The sequence below is a fragment of the Rhineura floridana genome, chromosome 11 (genome assembly GCF_030035675.1).
Source record: "Rhineura floridana isolate rRhiFlo1 chromosome 11, rRhiFlo1.hap2, whole genome shotgun sequence".
Taxonomy (NCBI): Eukaryota; Metazoa; Chordata; class Lepidosauria; order Squamata; family Rhineuridae; genus Rhineura; species Rhineura floridana.
The window spans coordinates 30,470,311-30,487,025 of NC_084490.1; positions in this window are offsets into that span (position 1 = coordinate 30,470,311).

Consider the following 16,715-nt stretch of genomic DNA (forward strand, 5'->3'; position numbering starts at 1 on the left):
CATCAATATGCAGATGACACACAGCTCTACCTCTCTATTCCATCTAAATCAGGAGAGGTGGTTGAGACATTGAACTGCTGCTGGGAGGCAGTGATGGGCTCAGTTTGGACCAATTAATTGAGGTTGAATCCTTAAAAGATAGAGGAGATATGTGTACTGAATTCTCATGTGTGGGAGGTGGGGAGGCAACCTGTTATGGGTGGGGATTGGTCTTCTCTGGCAGGAGTAGGTCCACAGCTAGAGGATATTCCTGGATCCAACATTGTCACTGGAGGCTCAGGTGACATCAGGAGCTGGGAATGCCTTTCTCCAGCTCCATCTGGTTCACTATCTTCAACCCCTATTGGAAAGAAATGACTTAGCCGTTGAAAGCCATGCTCTGGTAACTTCCAGATAGGATTATTGCAACACACTCTACATGGGACTGGCTGGACAGCCAGCCAGATGGGCGACTAAGAAATCGAATAAATAAATAAATAAATAAATAAATAAATGGGACTGCCCTTGAAGACGACTCAAAAAGTGTAACTGGTCCAAAATGCAGCAGCCAGCTTAATGGCTGGGATTCACTTTAGAATTCATATTACTCTTGTTTTAAACAGCTGCATTGGTGTCCAGTTTGTTTCCAGGCCAAATTCAAGGTGCTCACCTTTAAAGCCCTTAATTCTCAAACATCTGGAAGTCACCTCCTTCCCTCCTCTTGGGTGTTGCATTCAGCAGAGGAGGCCCTTTTGCTACAACTATTCTCAGAAGCTTGGGGGTGGGTGGGGTGGTCCAGGAGAGGAAATTCTTTGTGTCATCCTCTAAATTGTGGAACTCCCTCGCCACAGAGATGTGTCTCATAACTTTACTGTATAGTTTTTGGAGAATATTGAAGATACACCTCTTTACACTGGCCTTTAACCCCTGAGATTGATAGTTTTAGGACCCACCCTATTTTTCGTATGTGATTTTTGGTTGTTTTTAACTGTTATTAATGATGCATTTTAAAAACTGTTGAAACCTGCTCTGGGCCCTTTAATGAAGGCCAGGCAATAACAACAACAACAACAACATATCAACCACAGGGATGTGATTGATTATACTGTAACAATCGTTCAACACTTTATTGATTTTCTGATAATCCCTTTCCGTAAGGATAGAAGGAAAACAACTCTAAACTGAATTTACTTTTTAATAGCTGCACCAGCTACTCCCTTAAAAAATGTAGAAAAGATAATCAGTTGGAAATGGAAATTCTGTCTCATACTCTCACACAGAGGGTCCCCTCTCCCACACATACATACACGTCTTGGCACCTCAGCAGTAAAACATTATATGGAGATTTCACCTAGCGTGATTGGTTTTCAAGCACCAAGACACATATGGCATGCATTAATTATTTGGTTACATTTGCTACAAAGGTAGTAGCAGTAGCACAGCAACACAGACTTATTTGAGAACTTTCAGCAAAGTTTTCTGACCAGATGTACTGGACTCTAGAGAGCAAAATCTCCAAAGTAGACTCATGCATGTTGTTTTTACTGTCCATCTTTTCACTGTTTGCTAATGCAACATTTGGTGACTATTATCATTATATGCATAGATTTTTTTTTTTTTAAAAAGGGTAGGCAAAAATTAGCTACACATACTGTGGCAAGTGCCAGAGGAAGATGGAAAGTGCTTGGTTGAGAGAATATATGGATTTGCACATCATAAGCACATCCAACCCTATAGCTGCTGGAGGGGAAATTGAATCTTGAAGTTTAGGTATTTCAAAATATTTCAAGGGGGTTGTGTCATTTTCTATTATTTAGATGTATTTGTCAACTTTTTCTTTTGCTGTCACCTCTCTGTTTTCAAGTGGTCTCAATTATACTTAAAATGTAGAAATGCTGAAACCATCATCACACTGTCTGACTTAAATATGAACAATGGACTCCTTAATATGGGAAAAAATATTCCAAACCAATATAGCAAATAAATATTATACTATGAGCAATGCAGATTTTTCTATCCCACTAGTGTTCTGCAAATTATCTTGTGTTTAATTCCAGTATATCTGTGATGATGATGGAAGAGCGAACTGAATGGCTTATTACAACTCCTCTTCCATTAATAGAAAAAAATGCAACATTTCTTGCTAGGTCACCAAAAGCCATGTGAATTAATCTTCCAACATTAAGTGCTGTACTCAGTGATCTGCAGGGTTTCCTGGATGCACCAGGTCTGCATTGCATGCAATGGGAAAACAAATCCATCCTGGATCAGTGTCACCCACTGAACTCTTAGATACATACTTTGGCATGAACAGCAATGCTTCTGGCTTGTGAAGTTTATCAGCTGATTTTTTGGTGTTGTCATAAAGCATATAGTTAACTATTTAATTGTAGCAGTCTAAATTCAAAATACTTTTTCTTGTACTTTTTCTTGTTCCTTTGATATGGCACAAGAAAAATGGGGAAAGAGCACCTCAAATGAACATACAAACAAAAAAGGAGTGAGGAAAACTGGTATTCCCTGATGCAAGAATATTTTATTTTACATAGTTTGAAGTACAAGGACCCTTTCAGGAGATTGAAAAGTGTAAGAGTTCTACAAATTCTGAGAATGCCTAGTTCTTCAAATCTAACTACCTACAGAACCATTTTGAAGAACTATCAGAACAAACAATATTCTTTTCTCTCTCCACATCTATGTTGAGCCTTTGCTGTTACATTTTTCCAGCTCATGAAGGAGTGCTTGTTCTCTTCAATACGTAGAACACATAAAGAGTTCTGGCCTTGGATGTTGACCTTATTCATGAATCCATGTATACACTATGGTGCATCTCCGAGTGACTCAGAGATGAAAAATGGGGAGGACCGCTAATTTTGGGGCAGAGCATATGCTTTGGTTGTCATAAATCCCAATATTTATTTAATTATTATATGATTTATATCCCACGCTTCCTCCCAGCAGGAGCCCAAGGCATCAAAAAAAGCACCAAAACACTTTAAAACATCATAAAAACAGACTTTAAGATACATTAGAAGAAAACACATTTAAAAACATTTTTTTTAAAAAAGCTTTCAACACGTCTTTAAAAAAAAGGTTTAAAAACATATTAAAAAGCAATTCCAACACAGACACAGACCGGCATAAAGTCTCAACTTAAAAGGCTTCTTAAAAGAGGAATGTCTTCAACAGGCACTGAAAAGATAACAGAGATGGCACCTATCTAATATTTAAGGGGAGGGAATTCCACAGGGTAGGTGCCGTCACACTAAAGGTTCGTTTCTTATGTTGTGCAGAATGGATCTCCTGATAAGATGGTATTGGCAGAAATGGATTTCATCTGCACATGTGATCTTTTTTCATATATTGAGAGACAAATACTGTACATGTTAATTATTTATATATGTTTGTTACAACAAAGTTACATGGGTTGTAGAGTTTTGGCAATGTCTTCTAATCAGGTGTGCTGGACTCCTGGGAGTCATATCTCAAGAAGCCAAAACAGACTTAAATAGCAATCCGCATGCATAATGTCACTAACTGCTAATGTATTTTGGTCTCTGTACCTATTACTTAGCAGCAAATGAAGATGCTATATACTGAGTCAGATCACTGGTCCATCCTCAGTATTGTCTACACTGGCTAGCAGCAGCTCTGCAGGATTTCACATAGGACTTAGCATAGACAGAAGAAGAAGAAGAAGAAGGAGAAGAAGGAGGAGAAGGAGAAGAAGGAGAAGAAGGAGAAGGAGAAGGAGAAGAAGAGCCAAATACTGTGGGAAGCGTTACAGGAAGATTACAAGTGTTTGGCTGAGAGGATCCTAAAGCAGCTGGAGGGGAAATGGAATCTAATGATTTTCTTTCAAACAATTTTAAGGGATTTGGGTAAGTTTCCCTTTGATTCTGTTGTAACCTAGAATTGTTAGTCAACTGGTTCATTTCCTGTTATATTTCAATTGTTAAATGGTCTTATAAGCACCTGCTACTCTTTGACTAAAACAATAGTAATCGGTATGGTATGAATATTCCAAATAAATACAATAAATAGATATATTTTTAGCTTATTATCAAATGCATTTATATTCCAAGCTGCATAGAGGAAACATGGAACTTTGTCTTTCTTAAGGTTACTAAATTACCTAACCTAACTAATTTAATGAAAACAATAAACATGGGCAAACTTCCAAGGAGACAGGGTAGAAGAGGGAAAGAGGGAAGGTTGTTGGGGCTGGAGCTACTCATCCTGGAGTTTATCAAATAGACTGGACAGCAGTTGCACCAACTGAACCAGCTTGGTACAGGGTACGTGAGGGAGCAATACAGAGAAAAAACAAATGTGGTGTTTTGAGGACAAACAATTACCTAACAAAAAAAGGTAAATAAAGAGAGATTGATACTAGGGAAGGAAAAGAATACTTCAAGACAATTTGGGCAAGGTTAATCAGCCCGAGGTATATCATATGACAATGCAAGTTTCCTGCCACAGTATGATTGGGCAGTCTTAGGGAGCAAAGGTGACTGCCTGCAGCCAATCATGGCAAGAAACCCAATTCCTACCACATTTGTATGTGAGTTACAAGGCCAAAATGAGGCGTTATGACAATGGAGTTCCATGTGCAAAATGGATGCAGAGGATGCTCTCCTTAAGAGATGCAAAGAACTATTGATTAGGTTACCAGTAGAGCACGGCCAGCCGGAAAAGAGGATTCTGTTCTCACCAGGGCTAATGATCAACTAGAGGTGCATGTTCATGGTGGCAAATGGCAGCTAGATCCGTTGTATAGTTAGGCATTAGCATACATCCTTACCCATATCATCTCCCAGACACTGACGGCAAATACGTCTATGATTAATTCATGAGAATAGTTAGGATACAAAAAGATTTGGTTCATTTGTACAATTGTCAAAGCCTTCTGCCTTGTACAGCCTCTTATAAATGGGAGCTAAAACAGCTACGCAGTTTATGTGCATGCTTGGAGTGCCCCATGAACCAGACATCTCCACCTGATTAGAAACTACTCAATTACGCTTTCTGATCAAATAGAGCCAATGTGCATACAACTGTACACATGCATGCTTCACCTTCTGACATTCCACTGTATATGTGGACATCTGAGACAGGGCTGGTGAGCGTGATTTCACTTAAGCCCTTCGTGTGCTTGCCACATACAGGAAGGAATATGATTACTTCATAGCAACACTGATGAGACAAACAATTGATGGCAATTGTTTGCCTACTTGCGGTCAATGGGTGAAATAATATGCAGACAACAGCAGCTATGGTTGAATAAAGGGCCACTTTATTAAATTATAAACAAGAACGTTTAAAGCGACCTGAAGAGGTGAAACCTAAGTGCGGGAACTAACTATAGGCAAGCAGCTTGCACTACAGCTCTCGGGCGACCAGCCCCTGCTGGGGCAAATGGCAAGCCCCCTTTTGCTTACCCCTTGCCCCAGCTGCACCTTGTAGGTGAGTAGGGAGGCCTTCCCACATCACCACCCCCCGGGGCCGTAGAACCCTCAGGTGGATGAGGTAAGTTGGCCCCAAAAGCAGTCCATATCCTGCCCTCGGGCCGTATAACCCTGAGAGACAGGCCTCTGGAACCACCAATCACCTTGAAAGGTGCCTAAGGGGGCCACCTAGCTGTCATTACCTATTTCCCCTCCCGCACTTTACCGAATCCGTGTCCAAAATATGTCCACGTTAATAATTTGATTTGAACCAAATTGGCCAAATTAGCCAAAACACAGCCTATTAATCACGACACCCTCAAACCCAGTTCCCTCCATCCCCCAAAGTGTGGAGCAGGCAAAAAACCTGCCCGCCAACAAGGGTGGGCAGGATAAAAATTCCTACTCAGCCCCAAAGTGACCATGGTCACACTGTAAAAGAGGGAGGGCTGGACGGGCGTCGTGAGCCAAGAGGAAGTCGGAGGGGGCTGAGCGGGCTTAAATAGGCCTGTAGCTCCGCCCCCTCCATGCGGAACGTCACACGTCATCCCAATGCAACGTGCAACGTTCCCTTCTTCAAAATGGCTACTGCGACTTCACCCTCGGCCGCAACTGTGCTACCGCTCCCCAGAGCTTCGCGCAGGTAAGCGAAGCTGCATTTCTGATTTAGCAGAAGGCTATCTGATGGTTTCGATTGTTAAATTAGAAGAATCATATCCACAATTAACTAGGTAAACACTATTAATAGTTCTTGTATTCTTCCACCTTCAGGTAGCATGCAAGAATTGGAGACAAAATGAGCCATCTGACTTCATTGTCAACATTTCTGCTGTGGGGATTCCCAGAGTCCCGAGAATCACAGCTCCTACATTTCTCTTTGTTCCTAGCAATATACTTGATGGCAATGACAGGCAATCTTCTCATAGTGATTGCGATTGTCTTTGATCAGAAACTGCACACCCCCATGTACTTCTTCTTAATTAATTTGGCCGTGCTGGATGTTGGCACAGTTTCAGTCATGGTACCCAAATCTATGGCCCTTTCACTCATAAATAACAGATCTATGTCTTATTTTGGATGTGTCGCTCAAGTTTTCTTTTATCTCTTCTTTGCACCATCAGATTTTGTCCTCCTAACTATAATGGCACATGATCGCTATGTCACTATTTGCAACCCACTCCAATATGAGAGAATTATGCACAAAGGAGCCTGCCTTCAGTTGGTAGTCATTATGTGGATTACTGGCCTTCTGTATGCGATAGTACATACTGGTGGCACATTTGCAAACACCTTCTGTTCTAATGTTGTTAATCAGTTCTTCTGTGAAGTCCCACAATTATTAAAGCTCTCCTGTTCTGACTTTTATTTAGTTGAAGTTGGGCTTATTGTGGTAGGGTGCGCTTGAATCTATTCACATTGAATCTATTCATCTACAGTATGAGAAACCAAGACATCAAGACTGCTTTGTGGAAGCTCTTAGATGTTGGGCCTTCCTCTAAAACTATATTCAGATTGCTGAAAAATGGGCTTATATATTTCTTCTGCACCTGGGTGATGTTTTATCTTGTGCTATAAATGCTTCTCTTCTACAAGTGCCAAATAATGTTCTTTCCGCACTTGTGAGAAATTGATCTTTTAGTGTGGCTACACCTATTCTCTTGAGCTCCTTGACTTTTAATATTAAGAAGGCATTTTTGTTGTACTATATTTGACATCTAATAAAACCTGCCCAGACATGTAATGTTATAATATATATTTGTTTTTACAAGTTGATTTTATCTGTATTGTGATAACTGTAGTATATTTAGTTTTTATCACTATTTTAATGAATATTGTGTATTATTATGTAGACCTCTATTTTGATTAAGCAAAATATTAATACTTAACTATTATTAGTAGTGATTTCCTACCCACATTTCATCATAAGGTCCCATGGCAGGTTACAACAATGTAAAAATGCAATATTAAAATCAGTTAAAACCATTTAGAATTGTTTGCGGTCCTAAAACATACATCTCAGATGTCGAAGGCATGAGTAAAGAGATGCGTCTGCAGCATATGACACAAAAAAATTACAATGAAGGTGCCAGATCCACCTCTGTGCAGAGATTAGGGGCTGCAACAGAAAGCACCTTCTTCTGGGACACAACCCCCACCCTTCTGAAGGCAGTGTGTCTACCAAGAGGATCCCTTCTGCCATCTCAATACCTAAGAAGCTCTATAGGGAAGGAAGTGATCTTTCAGATATAATTTTTGCTAAATAAATAGTTTGTCACAAAGATCATTATCTCAACCCTCTACCTCATTCTCTGTATGGACACCCACATGTTACATTTAGAGAGTACACAATCTGTGTGCCTGTTAGCATTGCCAGATCTCCGGCAAATGGCTGGAGACTCCAGCTTTGTGCTTGGTCTCCTGACCTCCGGCCAGACTCGCCCCCATGTCCCTAAATCTCCGGCTTTTGTGGACGTTACGGGGGGGGAGCAAGTGGAAGTCTTCTGTTCCTTTTATTGGTGTAAAGAAGACATGTGCCTCACACTAGGCTTCTGCGCAGCCTCACTCTTCCCACGTGCTCTGTGTTAGGCGGCATGAAGGAGGAGGTGAAGAGGCGGGGGGTGGAGCACTGGAGAGAAAAAAATGGATGGTGGAGGAGAAAGCCAGGGCAAGGATGATGGAGGAGAAGGAAGCAGCAGAATGGAGGTGAGTGACAATGGCGTATGTGTGTTACCCCTGTTCTCTTCCCCCACCTGCCCTGCCCACTGCTTTAAAAGTAAAATCGCTCACTCTCCCTGTCCCCCCCACCCCCATTCTCTCTCATCTTGGCTGATGGCACGCATGCATGCTACACGCATGCATTGCTGCCATCAACAAAGATGGTGGCAGAGGCTTCAGCTCCTTAGGGAAACCTCAGGTGCCATCTTGATTGATGGCAAACCTGCACGTGCCACAAAAAAACAACAGAAAGGTATGTGGAGTGTGGGGATAGGGGCCCCCAAACACCAATCAGCCTAGGGGCCCTCCTCAGCTTAATCCGGCCCTGGATGGGAGTTGTAGCACACAAATGGAAGGCAGCCCATTGGCTATCCCTGCTTTATATGATGGTTGCAAGTGGAAAACAGGTTTGCTTGATATTTCATTACAAAAAGTGTTGCTTTTTTTAAATATGGAGCTAAATTCACACCTTTTGCAAATAATTAATCTACACTCATCGTCTTAAACTTTTAGATATGAGATAAACTTTGTATTGGCACAGGGGTTTAATTCTAGATGAACAGAGCAGGCTCTGCCATTCTCTTACTGGGGTCTGATGTCTTATGGTAAACAAAGCCTATGTGCTAACTTTTCTAATGACTAAACTGCATACCTGCATTGAATGGATGTCTATGAAATCAATGTAGATAGCAGCATCTGGTGGCAAATATTTCACATTATTGCTTCCAAACCATAACATCTGAATGAAGCTATCTCTATAAAACTATAAAAACTAAAGAATAATGAACAGTAATTGAAGAATATGGGATAAGGAATATGCATATGAATGCTGAGTAAAGTTATTTGCTATAAAATTACATATTTTAAGAATCAATATGTTTTTATGGTTTATAGTTTATTTTATAATGAATTTAAAATGCTGTGCCTATTATCATAATGAATTATTTATTTGGATTGCTATATTATGTTTTGAAATGAATTAGCCTTTTGACTTTTCATGTAATGATATATACATTTTTTGCTGTCATGTTGTGAGCCACTTTGGGCACATTTGTGTGGGAAAGTGGCATACAAATTGAAATAATAATAATAATAATAATAATAATAATAATAATAATAATAATAATAATAATAATAATAATAATAATAAAATAAAATAAAATAAAATAAAAATAAAAATAAAAATAAAATCGCTCACTCTCCCTGTCCCCCCCACCCCGTTCTCTCCCCCCGCCTGCCCTCCCCACTGGTTTAAAAGTTCAATCACCCTGTCCCCCCGTCTCATTAGGAAAAGACAGGAACAGCAAGTGTGTGTGTGTGTGTGTGTGTAGTGACCTGCTTTAGGTAGCAGAATCAGTGGGGTAGATAAAGGCAAGAATTATTTTTTGAATGGTGCCACAAGATTTTTTTTTTAATGTTGGCACTTCCATTGTGGAGGATGGGGATTTGGGCTCCTTTTCAGGCAGTACAATGCCTTGCGCTGGCAGTGATACACCTCTTGTGAAAATCCTGAGGCCCAATGAGAGCAGAGCCCAGGATTCCTCGTGGCATCCAGCACAGTGAGGAGGAAAATGGAGCAAGTAGGGGGTGAGTTGTTGGCTGGCTGCTCTAGCCGTGATGACTCTTTTTCCCTCTCTTGGTTTTTGCTGTCTCTTTAAGAGGGGGGAAATCCTGGAGGATAGAATTTTGCTTCCCTTGCCAAGCAAATTTATACTTTAATTTTCCTTTGCCTAGGGATAAACAAAACAAAATAAAAAGCAGCAAAGATGTAACTTAATGGGTCGATTTCTAAGCAGCTTGTTTAAAAGCAGAAACAAGGATGCCTAGCATACATTGCTTTTTTCCCTCTTAATGCTTTTTCTAATTAGTGTGGAAGTGGGGCTACAACTGTCAGCATCCTTAGCTGTCACAGTAGGTCTGCCTGCTATTCCTCCACAGTTTGCCCAGTACAGGACCCCTCTTTAAACATCTGAAACACATTAGCCTCTTTAATGCTGCAAACTCACTCCTTAATAGATTTGTTTTCCCGAGACCCTCGCTTTTCAAAATTGAACTCTACCCCAAAGACGGAAGCTGTAGTGTAGCAAATAGCTCCGGTAATAGCCTGATTTATAAAGTCAAAGTTAAATGAAGGATCAACTTCTGTGAACCTTTCTTGTTAGCTGCCAGCACCCCACTCAGCATTGGAAGCCTGTTAAACAAATCACATGCAAAAGCGAAGCCTTCTGGCTGGGTCTTCCGTACTGTGCAGAGTGACTGCTTTTATTCTGGCTGAAAGCACACTTCTTTTTTTAAAAAAAATGTACATCTGATTAATGGATACATTCAGTTTGGATGCTTCTGAAGTCCTGCTGTTTGTTTCTTTCTCCCTCCCTCCCTGCCTCTTTCCTTCCAGGTCCTTGCTCATTTTATAGTGATCTGCCTGAAAATAATTTTGTTGTATAGAGGAGGGGGGTGTTAATGCTGATCGTGCACTATGTCCCACTTTCCGATTATTTTCACTTTTGCGGGGCTCTGGTCCCTAACCTGCCATATGAGCGGGCCATATTGTACCTGGATTATATAGAGCTGCTACCTGGCACCTGCTTAGTTCATTAGGTGGCAGTCTGGGAAGGCACTGAGCTGCAAAGGGAATGTAAAATTTGATGCATGTTCCTTTAATAAGCATGTTTAGAATTGCTGCCTTCAGGGGCATCCATCTGTGATCCCATCTCTGCAACACTAAGCTACTTTCTTCCAATAATGGCCTGGCCTGAGGGCATGGAAACCCTTCTTCCAGAAGCAAGTAAGCTAGATTAAATGTTCCTTAAAGGCGTTGAACTATGACCTGGCAGACCAGGGTTCAAATCCTCACACAGCCATGAAGCTCACTGGGTGACCTTGGGCCAGTCACTGCCTCTCAGATTCAGAGGAAGGCAATAGTAAACCACCTCTGAATACCACTTACCATGAAAATCCTATTCTGGATCAACTTGAAGGCAGTCCATTTCCAGTTTGCATCCATGCTCCCTAAGCTTGTGAGAAGGAATGACCTTGTCACTTCAGCTGGACCTGGGAACACCCTATTTTATGTAAGATTTCTATTTTAATTTCCAATCAGAGAATTTTTTTTGAATGGTATGCTCCAAGCAACTGTGCTTGATACTTAATGTATCATGCTTAATGACATAATTAAGGCCCAACCCATGACATCCCTAGGGCCCTCCCCATGATGTCGCTAGGGCCCACCCCCATTTTCACAGGTTTTTGGATGGTTCTGACCTGGCAACCCTAGTTTCCAGTGACTATTGTTGTTGTTCGCTTTTCTCCTTCCCCATGGTCAGTTTCACCTATGCTAAGCATAATTGCAGAGGAGTAAACCCCATTGAAGTCAATGAGCACTAAGATTAATCCATTTTTAGCAAACTTGCATAGGATCCCATTTCTTACCTCCTGGATTAAAAAGCAGAGAAATTCACTGATAGTCAAAAAACCATTGGGGTTTATGAACATACCTATAGCCTACAGATATTTCTATCCAACTTTAAAAAGCAGGGAAATTGGGAAGCTATAGTGAATGCACCTGGGGAGCAAGAGACCTGACCTCTTCTCTGAGATATTGTACTGCCCTACAAATTGGTCAAAATGCAAACACAATTTGGGTTGGTCTTTCACTGTCCAATCCACTTCCTTTGTAGCTTGGAAGAATTTGGTAACATGTGCCTCTGAGCATATGATGAGTGGTGGCAACACCTGCAATCAGCCCAAATAACAGAAACAAGACATGTGCTGTGCTGATCTTGTTATAGCAGGGAGGAAGCAACATTATTAAGACAGTTGATATAGTTCAGATAGTCATTTTAAATATGTTTGTTTTACTTGAGCATTAATCCATGTATATTATGCATTTGTTTTTAGACCTTGCTATTTTTCACTTTTTACCATCTACAGTAATCTTTGTATATTCTTTATATTTGCAAACTTACTTAATTTCATGCTGTACAGCCCAGATCACTGGACCATGAACAAAATCGGCTTTGGCCTTCCCTTCTGAGTAAAGCAGTAATTTTCCTACAAGAGCACCTACAGTATATCAATAAGGACATTCCTTATATGGCTTGCCTGACACCTGCGGAAAGTAAGGTAAACTAGTTGTTGATACCAGCCATACTTGCAATGAACACCCAAAGAGAAATTGAAAGACCTTATTGAGAACATGCAAAAAATAATAATATGTAGCTTAATTTATGGCCAATTCACAGCAGTCATACAGGATTCAAGTGAGAAATCCAGTTTACAATAGTCAAACATTTTTCAAAATATTTTAGTGCAAACACTACATATTTGCAATAGCAAGATTCATATATATCAAAACATTTGACAGGAAACATGTTCCTGTAGCTTAATCCCTTAGTCCTCAACCTGAACTGTCTATTCATAAGAAAACCACATAGAATTCAGTGAGGCTTACACATAATGGTGTATTTGTAATAAAGGTGCAAATATGCATGCAATGTAACTTTAACTCTCTTTTATCCCTTTCTTCCCTTACTTTACCATTCTTTCACCCTATTCTCACAATTTAAATTGGAAGCCCTTCAGGGCAAAGATCCAAAAAAGTCTGCCCAGGCTTATGATCAGCAACCGAGGCCCATCTGTAAAATATATTAGCCTGACAGAGACCAGGGACAGGGACTCTTGGGCAGTGGGCCTACACCTATGGAACTCTGTACCCCAGTTAATGAGAGAACTCATTTTTTAAAAGTTTTAAGAAATAACTTACACCATTTTAATTTCAGTCTCCTTTTTTGTAATTGCTGTGATTTTTATGATTTGCTGCTGATGCTCAACTGCTATGGTTCAGTGATGTGGTTTTAATTGGCTGAGTATTTTCTTGTGTTTTATCTAGTAACTGGAAAATTGCATCCTTAACAGACAATTAAATCAGGCACTCAGTCAAAATATATCAGCTCATCAAACAGAAAGAAACATGTTTTAATAATTTCTACCATTCTCATTATGTGGAAAAGTCCCATAGGCTAGTTATGGCTGTGTATTTATCGAAGCATCTGACAGGAAACATATATCAATGTGGCTTAATCCTGTTAGTTCTCAACCTGAACTGAGATGAGTACATAGGACTTGCAGTATTCATGCATACTGTATATTGCTACCATTTAGGACAAGGATAGCCAGCACATTATCCTCCTGCTGTTATTGGAGTACAGCTACCATCAGCCCCAGCAAACATAGCCAATTGTCATGGATGATGGGAGATATAGTCCAACAATATCTGGAAGTCACCACATTTCATAGCTCTGATGAAGAATAATAGGGGATGAGGTTCCCACATGTTTATCTATGGATGCACAAGGTGCCAGAGCACCCACATCTAAACAAAACAAACTAAAGAACACATTCTAAGAAGAGCTTTGACATAGAAGTTTTTATCTCCTTGTTTCTCATGCTGTAGATTACTAGATTCATCAAAGGGAGGACCATTGAATATATCACTGTAAATGCTAAATCCAGATGTGTTGGACTATTAGAGGGCAGCCTGAGGAAGGCAAAGTAACAAGTGAATAATAATATGGAAACAACAGTGAGGTGGGGAAGGCATGTTGAGAAAGCCTTTTGCCTTCCTTCAATGGAGGGTTTCCTCAGCACTGCAGTGAAGATGTGCACTTAGGTTATAATGATGAAGATAAAACATCCTAAGCCAATGACAAGACTTAAGACAACAACTCCAGTTTCAATTAGGTACAAATCAGAGCAGGCCAGCTTAAGTAACTGTGAGATTTCACAGAAAAACTGATAGATAATATTGGAGCAAAAAGGGGGTGCAAAGGTGCCTCCGGTGTGTAACACTCCACAGAGAAAGCCAGTGAAAGCCACTAGCAATCATTTGGATGCAAGCTTGCTTATTCATCAGCATCTCATACTGTAATGGGTTACAAATGGCAATGTATCGATCATGTGCCATGACTGTGAGAAGAAGAAAACTCCGATATTGCCAAGAAGAGAAAGAAGAGGACTTGAGTCACACATCCAGAATAGGAAATGTGCCTTGTGTTCATTATAGAATTTGCAATGGATTTGGGGATAATGACTGAAACTTGGCCCAGGTCCTATATTGCTAACTTCATGAGGAAGAGGTAAATGGGGATGTGCAGGCGGTGGTCAAAGGTGACTGCAGAGATGAAGAGTAGGTTTCCTGTAACTGTTACCAGATAAAGAGCAAGGAACACAATTGCAGTCAATGGGTGAAATAATAGCAGACAACAGCAGCTATGGTTCAATACAGGGCTACTTTATTAAATTCAAACTTAACTTTAAAGCGACCTGCAGAGGTGAAACCTAAGTGCAGGAACTAACAACAGGCAATCAGCTTGCCCTACAGCTCTTGGGCAACCAGCCCCTGCTGGAGCCAAGGGCAAGCCCTTTTTGCTTACCCCTGCCCTGGCCACACCTTATAGGTGAGTAGGGAGGCCTTCCTACGTCACCCAGCCCCGGGGCCATAGAACCCTTGGGTGGATGAGGTAAGTTGGCCCCAAAAGCAGCCCATATCCTGTCTTCGGGCCGTAAAACCCTGACAGACAGGCATCTGGAACCACCCTTCACCTCCAAAGGTGCCTAAGGGGGCCACCTAGCTGTCGTTACTAATTTCCCCTCCCGCACTTTACTGCCACAAAAAGGGGACAAATCTCTATTTAGTCCCCTTTTCCCCACTGTGTAGAAGAACTTCCAGCAGACTCCTCTGCAGGTCTTGTAAAAAGATGTTGTTCCCTGTGTCTGACAGGTGAACACCATTGGCTCTATAGAGTTCAACCCTAGAATGCTGTATGAGCGGATGTGGAATGGGCAACCCACCATCCCCAAGAAGCACCAACCGAATCTGTCGGTTGACCCTCTTACGTGCCCAGTCTATCCCCTTGGGGTTCCAAACTCCACACCATTCCCTGCGTGGCAGAATGTCTGACCAAAGCAGACAAACTGAAGGCCAATGCTGCCTTATAACGTGCATGTTGCTACATGCCTGAACAGTAAGGGCCCTGCCCTTAAGTAAACCCAGGTCATTACCTCCCAGGTGAATGACCAAAATGTGCGGAACTTCACGCACTAACCCTTGCCGGAACAGGGCAGGTAGGAGCCCATCCCAGCACAACCCTCGCCAGCCAAGCCATTGTACAGTAGCTCGTTGACTGAGCCCCAGCTGCAAGCCCATCTGAGATGATGCGGCCCTACGGCCCACCCAGAAAATCATGCTGTGGCCACAGATTAGGATGCGCATCTGCTCCGTCCCCCTCCGGCAACCTGCCAAAACAAGGCAATGCCATTAGGCTTCCGAATTACTATGCCCACTCATGGGGTGGACATAACTCCGATAGGCCCCAGAAGCCCACCTTCCAACAGCTTGCAGCCTGGCCAGTGGGAAACCCAGCCCCGCTGCTATGGAAGCCGCTCCAATTCTAAAAGAGTGGGTCCCAAAAGCTGATGGGTCTATTCTTAATCCGTGCAGAGCCTTCTTAGTAAGTGCCCAAAATTGATATTCAGTGAGAGGATCACCGTTCCTGTGAATAAATAAATATCCACTCCCTGCTCCTCTAGCTATCATAAAGGTTTGCAGGGCCTGCACTGGGCAAATGTGTGGCAAAGGGGAAGGAGCTAAAATAACAGTCCGTCCTCTACTCCTCTGGTCAGTCTTAGAGTGATGTAACATGAGGTAAGCGCTTCCTGCTTTCATGTTGATATCTGTAATTAAAAAGGCGTGCTGCGACTGGTCCAACTTAGACCCAGCCACCACTTCTCCAATCCGAAATGCCCAAAAAAATAATGTAAGGGACACTGCTTGAAATAGCTGGATTTCATAACTGGAAGAACATACTGCTGACCATTGGCTCATGAGTTTCTCTAAAAGCTCTGGAGATATAGGATGGCAGTGATCAGGGGCAGCTGGGCGCTCCCTAGCCCATCCAGCCAACATGCGGCGGACCCGAAAATCCATGGAATGATCTTACAAACCCTGTGCCTTAGCTAGAAAGGAAAGTCCAGCTAGCTTACCTTGTAAGGCTCGGACTGACAGGCCCTGCCTCTTGCCATCCACCAGAAATTCCAGCAGCTGACTCACCGGAATGGGCCACTGGGGCGTGTATCCCTTGTTGGCCCAAAAGTTCTCCATTGCCCTACCTGCTCTTTGGTAGCCGGCGAGCATGCTGGGGGCAATGGATAGGCTTATGGCCCTCTCCGACTCCGCTCTCCAATCTCCCAAATTGCAGGGGGCATGGCATCTGGCTGAGCCCTGGCCAACGGCGCCAGCTGACGGAAACGGTCCATCTGGTTCCATGACAGAGCATCAGCAACACTATTGTCAATGACAGGAACATGCCACGCCCAAAAAAGAACATTAAAACGCAGGCACTGGAGAACAAAAGCCCGGACTAGGCCCATAACCTTGGTGTTCCTGGATGTAAGAGAGTTGATAACGTGAACTATGGCCTCATTGTCACACCAAAAATGGGCAGTAGAGTTTTGCAGCCTCTCTGCCCATAAATGTACTGCCAGCACAATGGGAAAGAATTCAAGAAAGGTTAGGTC